The sequence below is a fragment of the Aegilops tauschii genome, chromosome 1 (assembly GCF_002575655.3).
Source record: "Aegilops tauschii subsp. strangulata cultivar AL8/78 chromosome 1, Aet v6.0, whole genome shotgun sequence".
Classification (NCBI taxonomy): Eukaryota; Viridiplantae; Streptophyta; class Magnoliopsida; order Poales; family Poaceae; genus Aegilops; species Aegilops tauschii.
Window position 1 is genome coordinate 55,470,887 of NC_053035.3, and position 20,547 is coordinate 55,491,433.

Here is a 20,547-nt window from a genome sequence, read left to right on the forward strand (position 1 = left end):
GGGGCTTGTCTAACTCATAGGTGACATAAAGGTTTGGCTGTACACTAAAGTAGGCTCTCCAAGAGTACCTGGAGATCCAGTTCGAAGGTATGCCTAGTTCTTACATAGTGCACACATAGTAAATGCTCATTTCATTGTGTGCAAGTGCAAGAGATGTGGCATGTTTCATTATGTGGTGTTGTTTTGTTATAATCTCATCCTTTTGTGTTGTTCACAGACTGGAAAGTATGCATATTTATCTTCCAAGGAGACGAGTAACTAGTTTGTGTCACCTTGCAGAGGGGGTGCAATGAAGATAAGATTGAGGATTTCCAAGTACAAGATGTTAGGAAGGAGCCTTGCAAGAGACGTAGGAGCAGCGCTGAGCCTGTTCAACCAGTTAAGGTAAGTCACCGTATCCAACTCAACAATTCAATTCCTTGTTTGTTTCAGGCATAGTTAATTTGCTCTTCTCAATTGCTTTATTTGTCCTCAGTTAATGAGATGACCAAACAATGATGCTTGATGTTGGGTACGTGTATAACTATTAGTTGACATAATTAAAGGCCTTACCATTTAATTACTCTGGCGAAGTGTGCCTGAAGCTTTGAAGTCTATTAACCAACTATTACTGCATGAGGCTCACAATCTAGTTTATACTAGGCTAATGATTGCATAGCTTTGCTTGCTGTAGTAGGTTTGTATGAATCCCTCTGCTATTCATTATGCTCCCTAAGACTTTAATTGAGCTACAGAATGGCCAACTACTTGCTTACTTATACGCAACGTGGTGCCTAAATTTGTAACTTGTCTGTGTTTTGGATTTGGCCCCAACATCATGCTCCTCTGGTGAGCTAAGAGAGATTTCTGTATGCACGCTGCACAGACTACCATTTTTATAATTTTTAAAATATCACCTGCTTATGCTTCATGACGTGTAGCATTATTGTTATTCCTGTTTTGCCATGTACAAAATAGTCTGTCTTGCTCGCTTCACTGTTATAACTATATTTTTGCCCTAGTCATGTGTACTTAGAGAAACATTTCAGGATGAAGAGACATCAACACAAAGATCTGCGAGCAGTGCGGCATGGCCGTTACCGAATGATTATGGATTGGAATTGGAATGTGCTGATGTTCTCGAGCATCAACTAGAGGTGGCAAGACAACGTGTACATGATTCCCAACATACAATCAACAAGTTGAGACTGGACATGCAGGTATTAGATGCAGGAGTCACAAAAATGAAACAAGACACTGAGGTAACCACGAAGGAATTGGAGATTTTGCAGACTGAAATTTGTGCTATCTGAATCCGGCCAATCCTATTTTCTAAAGAGACTATAGTTCAAATGGTAAGTTTTGTTGATGCGTGTCCATGATGTATGCGATTTATTTGTCCAGTGTATGTAATTTGATGTTTGTGTATGCTTTATTATCACTGGTGCCGAACTATAATGCCCAGTGGGTATATTCGGCTGTAATTTCTTTATTGTATAGTGTAGGATTATTCTATGTTTCTATGCCTTATTCTTTTTATTGTATAGTGTATGTTTTTTAGAGGCGGTAGTATAGAGTAGGATAATTCTTAAATATGCTATATCGTTGAAACGGGGGCCCACACGCCCAAACATTTCCTGGACGCCATACAAACGAAAAAACATGTGTAGTCCAAGCGGGCCTTAATTGGGCTGGTCAAAATAATATTAAGTGGATCCCAAAAGACGTGGCCCACCGTAACAACGGCTCTTAGCATGCTGTTAACAGGCCAAAAGCTCGATAGGGCCGTATAAATGGAAATGGCCCGCGGGCCTCTAGCACTCCGAAATAGATGTCAATTTTGTCTCGGCCCTTTTACTTTATGGGCCAGTAAGAGGCCAAAAGTGTTATGGGGCATAGGAGGCCCAATTTGCAAACTAGGCTTTTAACAGGCCGAAAGTCACGCTGGGCTGAAATGATGCCCTGCGGAACGTGGGCCCCTAATGGACCTAAAGTCAAAGGCCCAACTGTTGTGCGGGCCGTTAACAGGCCGAGAGACAAAATGGGCAAGGAGTTGGCCCATTTACTGAATGGGCCGATTACAAGCCTAAAGTCACAGCGGGCTAGAATTGGCCCAACTGCGGAATGGGCTGAGAAAAGGCCGAAAGACGTTCCGGGCTGTTAACGGGCTGGAACTGACGATGGGCCGCTAACAGGATGAAAGAAGCTCGGGTCGCAATTGGGCCCAAAGACGTTCCGGGCCGTTAACGGGCTGGAACTGACGATGGGCCGCTAACAGGCCGAAAGAAGCTCGGGCCGCAATTGGGCCCAAAGACGTAACAGGCCGTTAACAGGCTAAAACAGACGACGGGCTGGAAATTGTCAAATGTATAATGGGCCTTTGATGGGCTGATTTTGTGTAACTTGTATGGGCCGTGCTTGTAAATGGGCATGCCTCAAGTAGGCCGGTAATGGGCCGGCCCGCTTATTTTGACAGGCCCGGCCTTTTAACCTGAATGGGCCACTGTTGGGCCCGTCCACGTGTCGACATATCATAGGCGCATCTCGCCCATTGGATGAGTGACACCTGTGCCAACGCGGAGCTGACACGTGGTTCCGTCGGCCAATGAGAATTTTACACGTGGAAAATCGTCATTGGTCGTGGCTGTTAGCGGGTTATCAGATCCAAAATCGGGCCTGATAGCTTAACGGCGACCCGTTACGGTGGATGCCACGTGTCGGTCACCCTTGACGAAAGCACTTCCATGACGCGGCATTTATCGTCATTGAAGTGAACACTTCTGTGATGATAATTTTGGTAATGTCATGGAACACTTCTACGACAGCACAGGTATGACTATCTTGATTCTGTCATAAAATTTTCAAGGATGTACATGCATGACAGAAAACGTGACCTACTGTGACAAACACGTATCATCACGGAAGTGTCTTTTTTTGTAGTGCTACTAGTCACCCACAAGCACTAATCTATAGTTTTGGTAACAAGATTGAACACAAGAGATGAACTAGGGTTTGAGATGAGATGGTGTTGTTGAAGATGTTGATGGCGATTTCCCTCCCCAATATGGGAGAGTTGTTGGTGATGATGATGACGATGATTTCCCCCCTCCGGGAGGGAAGTACCCCCGGCGGAATCGCTTCGCCAGAAAGCAAAAACTCAAACTAAACTTTATTATATAACTTGCCTCCTGCTACCTCTTGAGCATGCGTTGGTGTTCCCTTGAAGAGGAAAGGGTGATGCAGCAAAGTAGTGTAAGTATTTCCCTCAGTTTTTGAGAACCAAGGTATCAATCCAGTAGGAGACAACGCACAAGTCACCTAGTACCTGCACAAACAATCAAGAACCTTGCAACCAATAAGATAAAGGGGTTGTCAATCCCTTCACGGTCACTCGCAAAAGTGAGATCTAATAGAGATAGTAAAGTAAATATTTTTGGTATTTTTATTGTATAGATTGGAAAGTAAAGATTGCAAAATAGTAAACGAGATGTGATGTAAATAAAAATGATGCAATATATAAGAAAGAGACCCCGGGGCCATAGGTTTCACTAGTGGCTTCTCTCAAGATAGCAAGTATTATGATGGGTGAACAAATTACTGCCGAGCAATTGATAGAAAAGCGCATAATTATGAAGATATCTAAGGCAATGATCATGAATATAGGCATCACGTCCGTGTCAAGTAGATCGAAACGATTCTGCATCTACTACTATTACTTCACAGATCGACCGCTATCCAGCATGCATCTAGAGTATTAAGTTCATAAGAACAGAGTAACGCATTAGGCAAGATGACATGACGTAGAGGGATAAACTCAAGCAATATGATATAAACCCCATCTTTTTACCCTTGATGGCAACAATACAATACGTACCTTGCTGCCCCTACTATCACTGGGAAAGGACACCGCAAGATTGAACCCAAAGCTAAGCACTTCTCCCATTGCAAGAAAGATCAATCTAGTAGGCCAAACTAAACAGATAATTCAAAGAGACTTGCAAAGATATCAAATCATGCATATAAGAATTCAGAGAAGAACCAAATAATATTCATAGATAATCAAGTTCATAAATCCACAATTCATCGGATCTCGGCAAACACACCGCAAAAGAGTATTACATCGAATAGATCTCCAAGAACATCGAGGAGAACTTTGTATTGAGAATCAAAGAGAGAGAAGAAGCCATCTATCTAATAACTATGGACCCGAAGGTCTATGGTAAACTAATCATGCTTCATCGGAGAGGCTATGGTGTTGATGTAGAAGCCCTCCGTGATCGATTCCCCCTCCGGCAGATCGCCGGAAAAGGGCCCAAGATGGAATCTCACTGGAGTAGAAGGTTGCGGCAGTGGAAAAGTGGTTTTGTGGCTCTCCCTGATGTTTCTAGGGTATAAGAGTATAAATAGGCGAAAGAAGTATGTCGGTGGAGCTACGAGGGGCCCACGAGGATGGGGGGCGCGCCTACCCCCTGGGCGCGCTCTCCTGCCTCGTGGCCGCCTCGTTGAGTCTCCGATTTCATCTCCAAGGCTTCTGGTTTGCTTTCGATCCAAGAAAGATCATCGCGAAGGTTTCATTGAGTTTGGATTCCGTTTGATATTAATTTTCAGCGAAACACTAAAATAGGAAAAAAAAAAACAGAAACTGGTACTAGGCCTCTGGTTAATAGGTTCCCAAAACTAATATAAAAGAGCATATTAAAGCCCATTAAACATCCAAAACGGATAATATGATAGCATGGAACAATAAAAAAATATAGATACGTTAGGGACGAATCAAGCATCCCCAAGCTTAATTCCTGCTCATCCTCGAGTAGGTAAATGATAAAAACAGAATTTTTTATGTGGAATGCTACCTAAGATGATTATCAATGTAATTTTCTTTATTGTGGCATGAATGTTCAAATCTGAATGATTCAAAACAAAAGTTTAATATTGACATAAAAATAATAATACTTCAAGCATACTAATAAAGTAATAATGTCTTCTCAAAATAACATGGCCAAAGAAAGCTATCCCTACAAAATCATATAGTCTGGCTATGCTCTATCTTCACCACATGAAGTATTTAAATCATGCACAACCCCGATGACAAGCCAAGCAATTGTTTCATACTTTTGATGTTCTCAAACTTTTTCAATCTTCATGCAATACATGAGCGTGAGCCATGGAGATAGCACTATAGGTGGAATAGAACGGTGGTTGTGGAGAAGACAAAAAGGAGAAGATAGTCTCACATCAACTAGGCGTATCAACGGGGTATGGAGATGACCATCAATAGATATTAATGTGAGTGAGTAGGGATTGCCATGCAACGGATGCACTAGAGCTATAAGTGTATGAAAGCTCAACAAGAAACTAAGTGGGTGTGCATCCAACTCACTTGCTCACAAAGACCTAGGGCACTTGAGGAGGCCCATTGTTGGAATATACAAGCCAAGTTCTATAGTGAAAAATTCCCACTAGTATATGAAAGTGACAACATAGGAGACTCTCTATCATGAAGATCATGGTGCTACTTTGAAGCACAAGTGTGGAAAAAGGATAGTAGCATTGTCCCTTCTCTCTTCTTCTCTCATTTTTTTATTTGGGCCTTTTCTCCTTTTTATGACCTCTTTTTTTATTGTTTGTCCGGAGTCTCATCCCAACTTGTGGGGGAATCATAGTCTCCATCATCTTTTCCTCACTGGGACAATGCTCTAATAATGATGATCATCACACTTTTATTTACTTACAACTCAAGCATTACAACTCAATACTTAGAACAAAATATGACTCTATGTGGATGCCTCCGGCGGTGTACCGGGATGTGCAATGAATCAAGAGTGACATGTATGAAAGAATTATGAAGGTGGCTTTGGCACAAATACGATGTCAACTACATGATCATGCAAAGCAATATGACAATGATGAAGCGTGGCATACTAAACGGAACGGTGTAAAGTTGCATGGCAATATATCTCGGAATGGATATGTAAATGCCATAATAGATATGTATGGTGGGTGTTTTGAGGACGGTGAATGGTGGGTTTATGGTACCGGCGAAAGTTGCGCGGTACTAGAGAGGCTAGCAATGGTGGAAGGGTGAGAGTGCGTATAATCCATGGACTCAACATTAGTCATAAATAACTCACATACTTATTGCAAAAATCTATTAGTTATCGAAACAAAGTACTACGCGCATGCTCCTAGGGGGATAGATTGGTAGGAAAAGACCACCGCTCGTCCCCGACCGCCACTCATAAGGAAGACAATCAAAAAATAAATCATGCTCCGACTTCATCACATAACGGTTCACCATACGTGCATGCTACGGGAACCACAAACTTTAACACAAGTATCTCTAAAATTCACAACTACTCAACTAGCATGACTCTAATATCACCATATTCATATCTCAAAACAATCATAAGGAATCAAACTTCTCATAGTATTCAATGCACTTTATATGAAAGTTTTTATTATACCCATCTTGGATGCCCATCATATTAGGACTAATTTTATAGCCAAAGAAAATTACCATGCTGTTCTAAAGGACTCTCAAAATAATATAAGTGAAGCAAGAGAGATCAATAATTTCTATAAAATAAAACCACCACCATGCTCTAAAAAGATATAAGTGAAGCACTAGAGCAAAATTATCTAGCTCAAAAGATATAAGTGAAGCACATAGAGTATTCTGATAAATTCTGATTCATGCGTGTCTCTCCCAAAAGGTGTGTACAGCAAGGATGATTGTGGTAAACTAAAATGAAAAGACTCAAATCATACAAGACTCTCCAATCAAAACACATATCATGTGGTGAATAAAAATATAGCCTCAAGTAAAGTTACCGATAGACGAACATGAAAGAGGGGATGACTTCCGGGGCATCCCCAAGCTTTGGCTTTTGGTTGTCCTTGAATTTTACCTTGGGTGCCTTGGGAATCCCCAATATTAGGCTCTTGCCACTCCTTATTCCAAAATCCATCAAATCTTTACCCAAGAACTTGAAAACTTCACAACACAAAACTCAACAGAAAATCTCATGAGCTCCGTTAGTATAAGAAAATAAACCACCACTTTAAGGTACTGTAACAAACTCATTCTTTATTTATATTGGTGTTAAACCTACTTTATTCCAACTTCTCTATGCTTCATACCCCTCGATACTACTCATAGATTCATCAAAATAAGCAAACAACACACGAAAAACAGAATCTGACAAAAACAGAACAGTCTGTAGCAATCTGTAATGTTCGAATACTTCTGGAACTTCAAAAATCCTGAAATAATTTTTTGGACGTGACGAATTTCTCTATTAATCATCTGAAAAATAATCAACCTAAAATCACTCTCCAGTAAAAAATGGCAGCTAATCTCGTGAGCGCAAAAGTTTCTGTTTTTTACAGCAAGATCGCAAAGACTTCACCCAAGTCTTCCCAAAGGTTCTACTTGGCACAAACACTAATTAAACATAAACCACATCTAAACAGAAGATAGATGAATTATTTATTACTAAACATGAACAAAAAGCAAAGAACAAAAATAAAATTGGGTTGACTCCCAACAAGCGCTATCGTTTAACGCCACTAGCTAGGCATTGAAAATTTTGATGATGCTCACATGAAAGACAAGAATCGAAGCACAAAGAGAGCATCATATAGCATATGAAAAACACATCTAATTCTAACATACTTCCTATGCAGAGGCATCTTATAGGCAAATAAATTATCAAGACAAGCAAAAACTAGCATATGCAAGAAAGAAGTGAGAAACAATAACAATCTCAACATAGCGAGAGGTAATTTAGTAACATGAAAATTTATACAACCATATTTTCCTCTCTCATAATAATTACATGTGGGATCATATTCAAATTCAACAATATAGCTCTCAAATAAAATTTTCTCCACATGATCCACATGCATGCAAAGTTAAAACTCTTCCAAAATAGTGGGAATATCATTAACTAAAGTCATGACCTCTCCAAACCCACTTTTATCAAAAACTTCATAAGATTGAACATTATCCAAATATGTGGGATCTAAAGTTGACACACTTCCAAACCCACTTTCAGTATTATTGCAAACATTATTATCAATCTCATAATCATCATGGGGCTTAAATAAATTTTCAAGATTGTAAGAAGAATCACCCCAATCATGATCATTGCAACAAGTAGAGGACAAAGCAAAACTAGGATCCCCAAGCTTGGGGTTTTGCATATCATTAGCACAATTGGCATTAATAGAATTTATAATAACATCATTGCAATCATGCTTTTCATTCAAAGATTACCATGAATCACTTCATAAAGTACTTCATCACAATTTTCAGATTCACGGATTTCAAGCAAAGCCTCATAAAGATAATCTAGTGCACACAACTCACTAGCAATTGGTTCATCATAATTGGATCTTTTAAAAATATTAGCAACAGGACGAGGATCCATAACAATAGATTTTAGCAAGTGAAGATGCAAGCAAATAGAAGGCACATGGTAACACGAGCAACCAAAAGGACGAACGGAAGAAGGGCGAAGAAAAGGCAAAGGTTTAGGAAAATCGTTTTAGAAGTGGGGGAGAGGAAAACGAGAGGCGAATGGAAAATAATGTAATGTGAGGGAGAAGAGTTTATGATGGGTACTTGGTATGTCTTGACTTGGCGTAGATCTCCCTGGCAACGGCTCCAGAAATTGACAAGTTGACGGCAGATCAAATCTTGACTTGACTTGGCGTAAACCTCCCCGGCAACGGCGCAAGAAATCCTTCTTGCTACCTCTTGAGCATGCATTGGTTTTGCCTTGAAGAGGAAAGGGTGATGCAGCAAAGTAGCGTAAGTATTTAACTCAATTTTTGAGAACCAAGGTATCAATCCAGTAGGAGACAACGCACAAGTCACCTAGTACCAGCACAAACAATCAAGAACCTTGCAACCAACGTGATAAAGGGGTTGTCAATCCCTTCACGATCACTCGCAAAAGTGAGATCTAATAGAGATAGTAAAGTAAATATTTTTGGTATTTTTATTGTATAGATTGGAAAGTAAAGATTGCAAAATAGTAAACGAGATGCGATGTAAATAAAAGAGATGCAATATAATAAGAAAGAGACCCGGGGGCCATGGGTTTCACTAGTGGCTTCTCTCAAGATAGTAAGTATTATGGTGGGTGAACAAATTACTGCCGAGCAATTGATAGAAAAGCGCATAATTATGAAGATATCTAAGGCAATGATCATCAATATAGGCATCACGTCCCTGTCAAGTAGATCGAAATGATTCTGCATCTACTACTATTACTCCACACATCGACCGCTATCCAGCATGCATCTAGAGTACTAAGTTCATAAGAACAGAACAACGCATTAGGCAAGATGACATGATGTAGAGGGATAAACTCAAGCAGTATGATATAAACCCCATCCTTTTATCCTCGATGACAACAATACAATACGTGCCTTGCTGCCCCTACTGTCACTGGGAAAGGACACCGCAAGATTGAACCCAAAGCTTAGCACTTCTCCCATTGCAAGAAAGATCAATCTAGTAGGCCAAACTAAACCGATAATTCAAAGAGACTTGCAAAGATACCAAATCATGCATATAAGAATTTAGAGAAGAACCAAATAATATTCATAGATAATCAAGTTCATAAATCCACAATTCATCGAATCTCGGCAAACACATCGCAAAAGAGTATTACATTGAATAGATCTCCAAGAACATCGAGGAGAACTATGTATTGAGAATCAAAGAGAGAGAATAATCCATCTAGCTAATAACTATGGACCCGAAGGTCTGTGGTAAACTACTCACGCTTCATCGGAGAGGCTATGGTGTTGATGTAGAAGCCCTCCGTGATCGATTCCCCCTCCGGCAGATCGCCGAAAAAGGCCCCAAGATGGGATCTCACGGGTATAGAAGGTTGCGGCGGTGGAAAAGTGGTTTCATGGCTCTCCTTGATGTTTCTAGGGTATAAGAGTATATATAGGCGAAAGAAGTATGTCGGTGGAGCTACGAGGGGCCCATGAGGGTGGGGGCATGCCTACCCCCTGGCCACGCCCTCCTGCCTCGTGGCCGCCTCGTTGAGTCTCCGACTTCATCTCCAAGTCTTCTGGTTTGCTTTCGGTCCAAGAAAGATCATCCCGAAGGTTTCATTCTATTTGGATTCCGTTTGATATTCCTTTTCAGCGAAACACTAAAATAGGCAAAAAAACAGAAACTAGCACTGGGCCTCCGGTTAATAGGTTAGTCCCAACAATAATATAAAAGAGCATATTAAAGCCCATTAAACATCCAAAACGGGTAATATAATAGCATGGAACAATAAAAAATTATAGATACGTTAGAGACGTATCACCTCCTAGTTGGTGCTTTGTCGGTGGGAACGACACCTATGGGATCACTTGGATCCCTTCTACGGTTGGCGGGCGCGGGGTTGTGCAAAGAGCAGGTCTAGGAGCCAGCACAAAGATCGTTTACCCAGGTTCGGGCCGCAAGGATGCGTAATACCTTCGTCCTGCTTTGGTGTATGTATTTGAGTGTTCTTGAGCTAGCTACGGTGCGTGTGTAGCCCAAAAGATCGGAATCCTTCTCCTGGACGCCTCGGGCCTCCTTTTATAGACAGAAGGGGTCGCCACAGTGGCACACAGGAGGTGGAAAGGTGTACAGTACACAAGCTTATCACCTGTCATTACGGGACAAGACGCATTAAACGCACCCCCTTTGGTGTCCCGTTGCTTTATTGGGGATGGCAACGAGGCCCGTCCCGTCCATCGCCGCCCCACCTAGTACCGACATGCGTCCAGGCCAACGATGCAGGCAGCGCCATGTAGGCTGGCTGGCCGCTGAGATGGCATGGTGGTAGGGTCTTCACGAAGATCTGCATGCCACCACGCAGGTGCTTGCTGAGCTGGCCTGGAAGCCGCACGTTGCCACGCAGGTGCCTGCCCAGCTGGTTGGGCTAGCAGCTGTATGGGAACGGCGGTGGAGTCTTGGTAGACGCGGGCCTGGTTGTGGCCTTGCAGGTGCCCCAGCATGGATCTCGCTGGGGCCCCGGCAAGGGTCTTGCCGCGGCATCGCAGTCGTCCCCGGCAAGGACCTGTTCGAAATATGCCCTAGAGACAATAAGAAAATGGTTATTATTATATTTCCTTGTTCATGATAATTGTCTATTGTTCATGCTATAATTGTGTTATCCGGAAATCTTAATACATGTGTGAATACATAGACCACAACATGTCCCTAGTGAGCCTCTAGTTGACTAGCTCGTTGTTCAACAGATAGTCATGGTTTCCTGACTATGGACATTGGATGTCATTGATAACGGGATCACATCATTAGGAGAATGATGTGATGGACAAGACCCAATCCTAAGCATAGCACAAAGATCGTGTAGTTCGTTTGCTAGAGCTTTTCCAATGTCAAGTATCATTTCCTTAGACCATGAGATCGTGCAACTCCCGGATGCCGTAGGAGTGCTTTGGGTGTACCAAACGTCACAACGTAACTGGGTGACTATAAAGGTGCACTACGGGTATCTCCGAAAGTGTCTGTTGGGTTGGCACGGATCGAGACTGGGATTTGTCACTCCGTATGACGGAGAGGTATCTCTGGGCCCACTCGGTAATGCATCATCATAATGAGCTCAATGTGACCAAGTGTCTGGTCACGGGATCATGCATTACGGTATGAGTAAAGTGACTTGCCGGTAACGAGATTGAACGAGGTATTGGGATACCGACGATCGAATCTCGGGCAAGTAACGTACCGATTGACAAAGGGAATTGTATACGGGATTGATTGAATCCTCGACATCGTGGTTCATCCGATGAGATCATCGTGGAACATGTGGGAGCCAACATGGGTATCCAGATCCCGCTGTTCGTTATTGACCGGAGAGTCGTCTCGGTCATGTCTGCATGTCTCCCGAACCCGTAGGGTCTACACACTTAAGGTTCGGTGACGCTAGGGTTGTAGAGATATTAGTATGCGGTAACCCGAAAGTTGTTCGGAGTCCCAGATGAGATCCCGGACGTCACGAGGAGTTCCAAAATGGTCCGGAGGTGAAGAATTATATATAGGAAGTCCAGTTTCGGCCAGCGGGAAAGTTTCGGGGGTTATCGGTATTGTACTGGGACCACCGGAAGGGTCCCGGGGGTCCACCGGGTGGGGCCACCTGTCCCGGAGGGCCCCATGGGCTGAAGTGGGGAGGGGAACCAGCCACTGGTGGGCTGGTGCACCCCCCTTGGGCCTCCCCTGCACCTAGGGTTGGAAACCCTGGGGGTGGGGGGCGCCCCACTTGGCTTGGGGGGCAAGCCACCCCCTTGGCCGCCCCCCCCCCCTCAGATGGGATCTCCAGGGGGCCGGCGCCCCCCCCCCAGGACCCCTATAAATAGTGGGGGGAGGGAGGGCAGCAGTACCCTAGCCCCTGGCGCCTCCCTCTCCCTCCCGTGACACCTCTCCCTCCCGCTTGCGCTTGGCGAAGCCCTGCCGGGATCCCCGCTACTTCCACCACCACGCCGTCGTGCTGCTGGATCTCCATCAACCTCTCCTTCCCCCTTGCTGGATCAAGAAGGAGGATACGTCGCTGCTCCGTACGTGTGTTGAACGCGGAGGTGCCGTCCGTTCGGCGCTCGGTCATCGGTGATTTGGATCACGACGAGTACGACTCCATCAACCCCGTTCACTTGAACGCTTCCGCTCGCGATCTACAAGGGTATGTAGATGCACTCCTTCCTTCTCGTTGCTAGTAAACTCCATAGATGGATCTTGGTGATGCGTAGAAAATTTTAAATTTCTGCTACGATCCCCAATAGTGGTATCAGAGCCAGGCCTATGCGTAGTTACTATGCACGAGTAGAACACAAAGCAGTTGTGGGCGTAGATGTTGTCAATTTTTCTTGCCACTACTAGTCTTATATTGTTTCGGCGGTATTGTGGGATGAAGCGGCCCGGACCGACCTTACACGTACGCTTACGTGAGACACGTTCCACTGACTACCATGCACTAGTTGCATAAGGTGGCGAGCGGGTGTCTGTCTCTCCCACTTTAGTCGGAACGGATTCGATGAAAAGGGTCCTTATGAAGGGTAAATAGAAATTGGCATATCACGTTGTGGTTTTACGTAGGTAAGAAAAATTCTTGCTAGAAACCTATAGAAGCCACGTAAAAACATGCAACAACAATTAGAGGACGTCTAACTTGTTTTTGCAGCATGTGCCTTGTGATGTGATATGCCAGAAGATGTGATGAATGATATATGTGATGTATGAGATTGATCATGTTCTTGTAATAGGAATCACTACTTGCATGTCGATGAGTATGACAACCGGCAGGAGCCATCGGAGTTGTCTTTATTTTTGTATGACCTGCGTGTCATTGAATAACGCCATGTAAATTACTTTACTTTGTTGCTAAACACGTTAGCCATATAAGTAGAAGTAATCGTTGGCGTGACAACTTCATGAAGACACGACGATGGAGGTCATGATGATGGAGATCATGGTGTCATGCCGGTGACGAAGATGATCATGGCGCCCCGAAGATGGAGATCAAAGGAGCAAAATGATATTGGCCATATCATGTCACTATTTGATTGCATGTGATGTTTATCATGTTTTACATCTTATTTGCTTAGTACGACGGTAGTAAGTAAGATGATCCCTTATAATAATTTCAAGAAAGTGTTCCCCCTAACTGTGCACCGTTGCGAAGGTTCGTTGTTTCGAAGCACCACGTGATGATCGGGTGTGATAGATTCTAACGTTCGCATACAACGGGTGTTGACGAGCCTAGCATGTACAGACATGGCCTCGGAACACACGCAATACACTTAGGTTGACTTGACGAGCCTAGCATGTACAGACATGGCCTCGGAACACGGAAGACCGAAAGGTCGAGCATGAGTCGTATAGAAGATACGATCAACATGAAGATGTTCACCGATATTGACTAGTCCGTCTCACGTGATGATCGGACACGGCCTAGTTGACTCGGATCATGTTTCACTTAGATGACTAGAGGGATGTCTATCTGAGTGGGAGTTCATTGAATAATTTGATTAGATGAACTTAATTATCATGAACTTAGTCTAAAATCTTTACAATATGTCTTGTAGATCAAATGGCCCACGTTGCCCTCAACTTCAACGCGTTCCTAGAGAAAACCAAGCTGAAAGATGATGGCAGCAACTATACGGACTGGGTCCGGAACCTGAGGATCATCCTCATAGCTGCCAAGAAAGATTATGTCCTAGAAGCACCGCTAGGTGAAGCACCCATCCCAGAGAACCAAGACGTTATGAATGCTTGGCAATCACGTGCTGATGATTACTCCCTCATTCAGTGCGGCATGCTTTACAGCTTAGAACCGGGGCTCCAAAAGCGTTTTGAGAAACATGGAGCATATGAGATGTTCGAAGAGCTGAAAATGGTTTTCCAAGCTCATGCCCGGGTCGAGAGATATGAAGTCTCCGACAAGTTCTTCAGTTGTAAAATGGAGGAAAATAGTTCTGTTAGTGAGCACATACTCAAAATGTCTGGGTTACACAACCGCTTGTCTCAACTGGGAGTTAATCTCCCGGATGACGCGGTCATTGACAGAATCCTTCAGTCGCTTCCACCAAGCTACAAGAGCTTTGTGATGAACTTCAATATGCAGGGGATGGAAAAGACCATTCCTGAGGTATATTCAATGCTGAAATCAGCGGAGATAGAGATCAAAAAGGAACATCAAGTGTTGATGGTGAATAAAACCACTAAGTTCAAGAAAGGCAAGGGTAAGAAGAACTTCAAGAAGGACGGCAAGGGAGTTGCCGCGCCCGGTAAGCCAGTTGCCGGAAAGAAGTCAAAGAATGGACCCAAGCCTGAGACTGAGTGCTTTTATTGCAAGGGAAGTGGTCACTGGAAGCGGAACTGCCCCAAATACTTAGCGGACAAGAAGGCCGGCAACACCAAAGGTATATGTGATATACATGTAATTGATGTGTACCTTACCAGTACTCGTAGTAGCTCCTGGGTATTTGATACCGGTGCGGTTGCTCATATTTGTAACTCAAAACAGGAGCTGCGGAATAAGCGGAGACTGGCGAAGGACGAGGTGACGATGCACGTCGGGAATGGTTCCAAGGTCGATGTGATCGCCGTCGGCACGCTGCCTCTACATTTACCTACGGGATTAGTTTTAAACCTCAATAATTGTTATTTAGTGCCAGCTTTGAGCATGAACATTGTATCAGGATCTCGTTTAATTCGAGATGGCTACTCATTTAAATCCGAGAATAATGGTTGTTCTATTTATATGAGAGATATGTTTTATGGTCATGCCCCGCTGGTCAATGGTTTATTCTTAATGAATCTCGAACGTGATGTTACACATATTCATAGTGTGAATACTAAAAGATGTAAAGTTGATAACGATAGTCCCACATACTTGTGGCACTGCCGCCTTGGTCACATTGGTGTCAAACACATGAAGAAGCTCCATGCAGATGGACTTTTGGAGTCTCTTGATTACGAATCATTTGACACGTGCGAACCATGCCTCATGGGTAAGATGACCAAGACTCCGTTCTCCGGAACAATGGAGCGAGCAACCAACTTATTGGAAATCATACAAACTGATGTGTGCGGTCCAATGAGTGTTGAGGCTCGCGGTGGCTATCGTTATGTTCTCACTCTCACTGATGATTTGAGTAGATATGGGTATGTCTACCTAATGAAACACAAGTCTGAGACCTTTGAAAAGTTCAAGGAATTTCAGAGTGAGGTTGAGAATCAACGTGACAGGAAAATAAAGTTCCTACGATCAGATCATGGAGGGGAATATATAAGTCACGAATTTGGCACACACTTAAGGAAATGTGGAATAGTTTCACAACTCACGCCGCCTGGAACACCTCAGCGAAATGGTGTGTCCGAACGTCATAATCGCACTCTATTGGATATGGTGCGATCTATGATGTCTCTTACCGATCTACCGCTCTCATTTTGGGGCTATGCTTTAGACACTGCCGCATTCACTTTAAATAGGGCTCCGTCGAAATCCGTTGAGACGACACCGTATGAATTATGGTTTGGGAAGAAACTTAAGCTATCGTTTCTAAAGGTTTGGGGATGCAATGCTTATGTCAAGAAACTTCAACCTGAAAAGCTCGAACCCAAGTCGGAGAAATGCATCTTCATAGGATACCCCAAGGAAACCATTGGTTATACCTTCTACCTCAGATCCGAAGGCAAGATCTTTGTTGCCAAGAACGGGTCCTTTCTAGAGAAAGAGTTTCTCTCGAAAGAAATAAGTGGGAGGAAAGTGGAACTTGATGAGGTGATAGTCACCCCTTCCGAATCGGAAAGGAAGATGTTCCTGTGGTGCCTGCACCGACTGGGGAGGAAGTTAATGATGATGATCATGAAGCTTCGGATCAAGTTACTGCTGAACTTCGTAGGTCCACAAGGACACATTCCGCACCAGAATGGTACGGCAACCCTGTCCTGGAAATCATGTTGTTAGACAACGGTGAACCTTCGAACTATGAAGAAGCGATGGCGGGCCCGGATTCCAACAAATGGCTTGAAGCCATGCAATCCGAGATAGGATCCATGTATGAAAACGAAGTATGGACTTTGACTGACTTGCCCGATGATCGGCGAGCCATAGAAAATAAATGGATCTTTAAGAAGAAGACAGACGTGGATGGTAATGTGACCATCTATAAGGCTCGACTTGTCGCTAAGGGTTATCGACAAGTTCAAGGGGTTGACTACGATGAGACTTTCTCACCCGTAGCGAAGCTGAAGTCCGTCCGAATCATGTTAGCAATTGCCGCATACTATGATTATGAGATATGGCAGATGGACGTCAAAACGGCATTCCTTAATGGCTTCCTTAAGGAAGAATTGTATATGATGCGGCCGGAAGGTTTTTTCGATCCTAAGAATGCTAACAAAGTATGCAAGCTCCAGCGCTCAATCTATGGGCTGGTGCAAGCATCTCGGAGTTGGAACATTCGCTTTGATGAGATGATCAAAGCGTTTGGGTTTACACAGACTTATGGAGAAGCCTGTGTTTACAAGAAAGTGAGTGGGAGCTCTGTAGCATTTCTCTTATTATATGTGGATGACATACTATTGATGGGAAATGATATAGAATTCTTGGAAAGTATAAAGGCCTATTTGAATAAGTGTTTTTCAATGAAGGACCTTGGAGAAGCTGCTTATATATTAGGCATCAAGATCTATAGAGATAGATCAAGACGCCTCATTGGTCTTTCACAGAGTACGTACCTTGACAAGATATTGAAGAAATTCAATATGGATCAGTCCAAGAAGGGGTTCTTGCCTGTATTGCAAGGTGTGCAATTGAGCACGGCTCAATGCCCGACCACGGCAGAAGATAGAGAAAAGATGAGTGTCATCCCCTATGCCTCGGCCATAGGGTCTATTATGTATGCCATGCTGTGTACCAGACCTGATGTAAACCTTGCCGTAAGTTTGGTAGGAAGGTACCAAAGTAATCCCGGCATGGAACACTGGACAGCGGTCAAGAATATCCTGAAGTACCTGAAGAGGACTAAGGATATGTTTCTCGTTTATGGAGGTGACAAAGAGCTCGTCGTAAAGGGTTACGTCAATGCTAGCTTCGACACAGATCTAGATGACTATAAGTCACAGACCGGATACGTGTATATTTTGAATGGAGGGGCAGTAAGCTGGTGCAGTTGCAAGCAAAGTGTCGTGGCGGGATCTACATGTGAAGCGGAGTACATGGCGGCCTCAGAGGCAGCACAAGAAGCAATCTGGATGAAGGAGTTCATTACCGACCTAGGGGTGATTCCCAATGCGTCGGGCCCGATGACTCTCTTCTGTGACAACACTGGAGCTATTGCCCTTGCCAAGGAGCCCAGGTTTCACAGGAAGACCAGACATACCAAGCGTCGCTTCAACTCCATTAGTGAAAGTGTTCAAAATGGAGACATAGATATTTGTAAAGTACATACGGACCTGAATGTAGCAGATCCGTTGACTAAACCTCTCCCTAGAGCAAAACATAATCAACACCAGAACACTATGGGTGTTCGATTCATCACAATGTAACTAGATTATTGACTCTAGTGCAAGTGGAAGACTGTTGGAAATATGCCCTAGAGGCAATAATAAAATGGTTATTATTATATTTCCTTGTTCATGATAATTGTCTATTGTTCATGCTATAATTGTGTTATCCGAAAATCGTAATACATGTGTGAATACATAGACCACAACATGTCCCTAGTGAGCCTCTAGTTGACTAGCTCGTTAATCAACAGATAGTCATGGTTTCCTGACTATGGACATTGGATGTCATTGATAACGGGATCACATCATTAGGAGAATGATGTGATGGACAAGACCCAATCCTAAGCATAGCACAAAGATCGTGTAGTTCGTTTGCTAGAGCTTTTCCAATGTCAAGTATCATTTCCTTAGACCATGAGATCGTGCAACTCCCGGATGCCGTAGGAGTGCTTTGTGTGTACCAAACGTCACAACGTAACTGGGTGACTATAAAGGTGCACTACGGGTATCTCCGAAAGTATCTGTTGGGTTGGCACGGATCGAGACTAGGATTTGTCACTACGTATGACGGAGAGGTATCTCTGGGCCCACTCAGTAATGCATCATCATAATGAGCTCAATGTGACCAAGTGTCTGGTCACGGGATCATGCATTACGGTACGAGTAAAGTGACTTGCCGGTAACGAGATTGAACGAGGTATTGGGATACCGACGATCGAATCTCGGGCAAGTAACGTACCGATTGACAAAGGGAATTGTATACGGGATTGATTGAATCCTCGACATCGTGGTTCATCCGATGAGATCATCGTGGAACATGTGGGAGCCAACATGGTTATCCAGATCCCGTTGTTGGTTATTGACCGGAGAGTCGTCTCGGTCATGTCTGCATGTCTCCCGAACCCGTAGGGTCTACACACTTAAGGTTCGGTGATGCTAGGATTGTAGAGATATTAGTATGCGGTAACCCAAAAGTTGTTCGGAGTCCCGGATGAGATCCCGAATGTCACGAGGAGTTCCGGAATGGTCCGGAGGTGAAGAATTATATATAGGAAGTCCAGTTTCGGCCACCGGGAAAGTTTCGGGGGTTATCGGTATTGTACCGGGACCACCGGAAGGGTCCCGGGGATCCACCGGGTGGGGCCACCTGTCCCGGAGGGCCCCATGGGCTGAAGTGGGGAGGGGAACCAGCCACTGGTGGGCTGGTGCGCCCCCCTTGGGCCTCCCCTGCACCTAGGGTTGGAAACCCTGGGGGTGGGGGGCGCCCCACTTGGCTTGGGGGGCAAGCCACCCCCTTGGCCGCCCCCCCCCTCAGATGGGATCTCCAGGGGGCTGCCCCCCCCCCAGGACCCCTATAAATAGTGGGGGTAGGGCAGCAGTACCCTAGCCCCTGGCGCCTCCCTCTCCCTCCCGTGACACCTCTCCCTCCCGCTTGCGCTTGGCGAAGCCCTGCCGGGATCCCCTCTACTTCCACCACCACGCCGTCGTGCTGGTGGATCTCCATCAACCTCTCCTTCCCCCTTGCTGGATCAAGAAGGAGGAGACGTCGCTGCTCTGTACGTGTGTTGAACGTGGAGGTGCCGTCCGTTCGACGCTCGGTCATCGGTGATTTGGATCACGACGAGTACGACTCCATCAATCCCGTTCACTTGAATGCTTCCGCTCGCGATCTACAAGGGTATGTAGATGCACTCCTTCCTTCTCGTTGCTAGTAAACTCCATAGATGGATCTTGGTGATGCGTAGAAAATTTTAAATTTCTGCTACGATCCCCAACGGGACCTTGCCAAGGGTCTCGTGGATTTCCTCGGCAAGGATCTTGCCGAGGATCGCCGTCTTCTGGTCCTCATCTGATCTTGAGTGCTTATGATCTTCACAAAGATCTGCATGCCACCATGGAGGTGCCTCCCGAGCCTTGGTTCCAATGTGATTGTTGGTGGTGTTGGAAACCTTGGGATCAAGGGTGGCGCGCTCTGCTGGCGTCGGGCAAGTTGCCCCGGCATGGCTCTTGCCGGGGCTGCGGAGGCCTCCCGGCAAGGGTCTTGCCGGGGGAGTCCACCTCGCCCTCTTGCTCTTTGTGTTTCTTGGTCTTGGCGTTGCTTTGCCCGCCTCGTGCTTTTGGCCGGAGTGCTTTCGGGTGTTCTTGCGCTTCTGCTTCCTCCCCTTGCCCTGCTAAGCGTGGCTGCAGGCGTGGCTCTGACTACCCGTGCACAAGTAGAGGGGTAAAAAAGGAGAGCCCCTACTTTTGTACACCGACAGGAGCCCCCGGGCCTGGGCCACACATAAGCGCAATGCATTGTTGGTCCAGGCCCACAATGGTGCGCGAGCAGGCGGGGCGGATTTTTACCGCAGTAATTCCTTCGCTCGTTGCACTTCCCCACGACCCGCGTTGAATGCGCGACGTGGAGGGTCGTGCGTGATGTGGGGGTCACGCATGGGGCAGCTGTTGCCCTCAGGCGTCACATCGTGGTAAAGAGGCGGCTCATGCCTTCCCCATGAAAAGAGGAAAACGCAGGGGCGTGGCTCATTTACTGA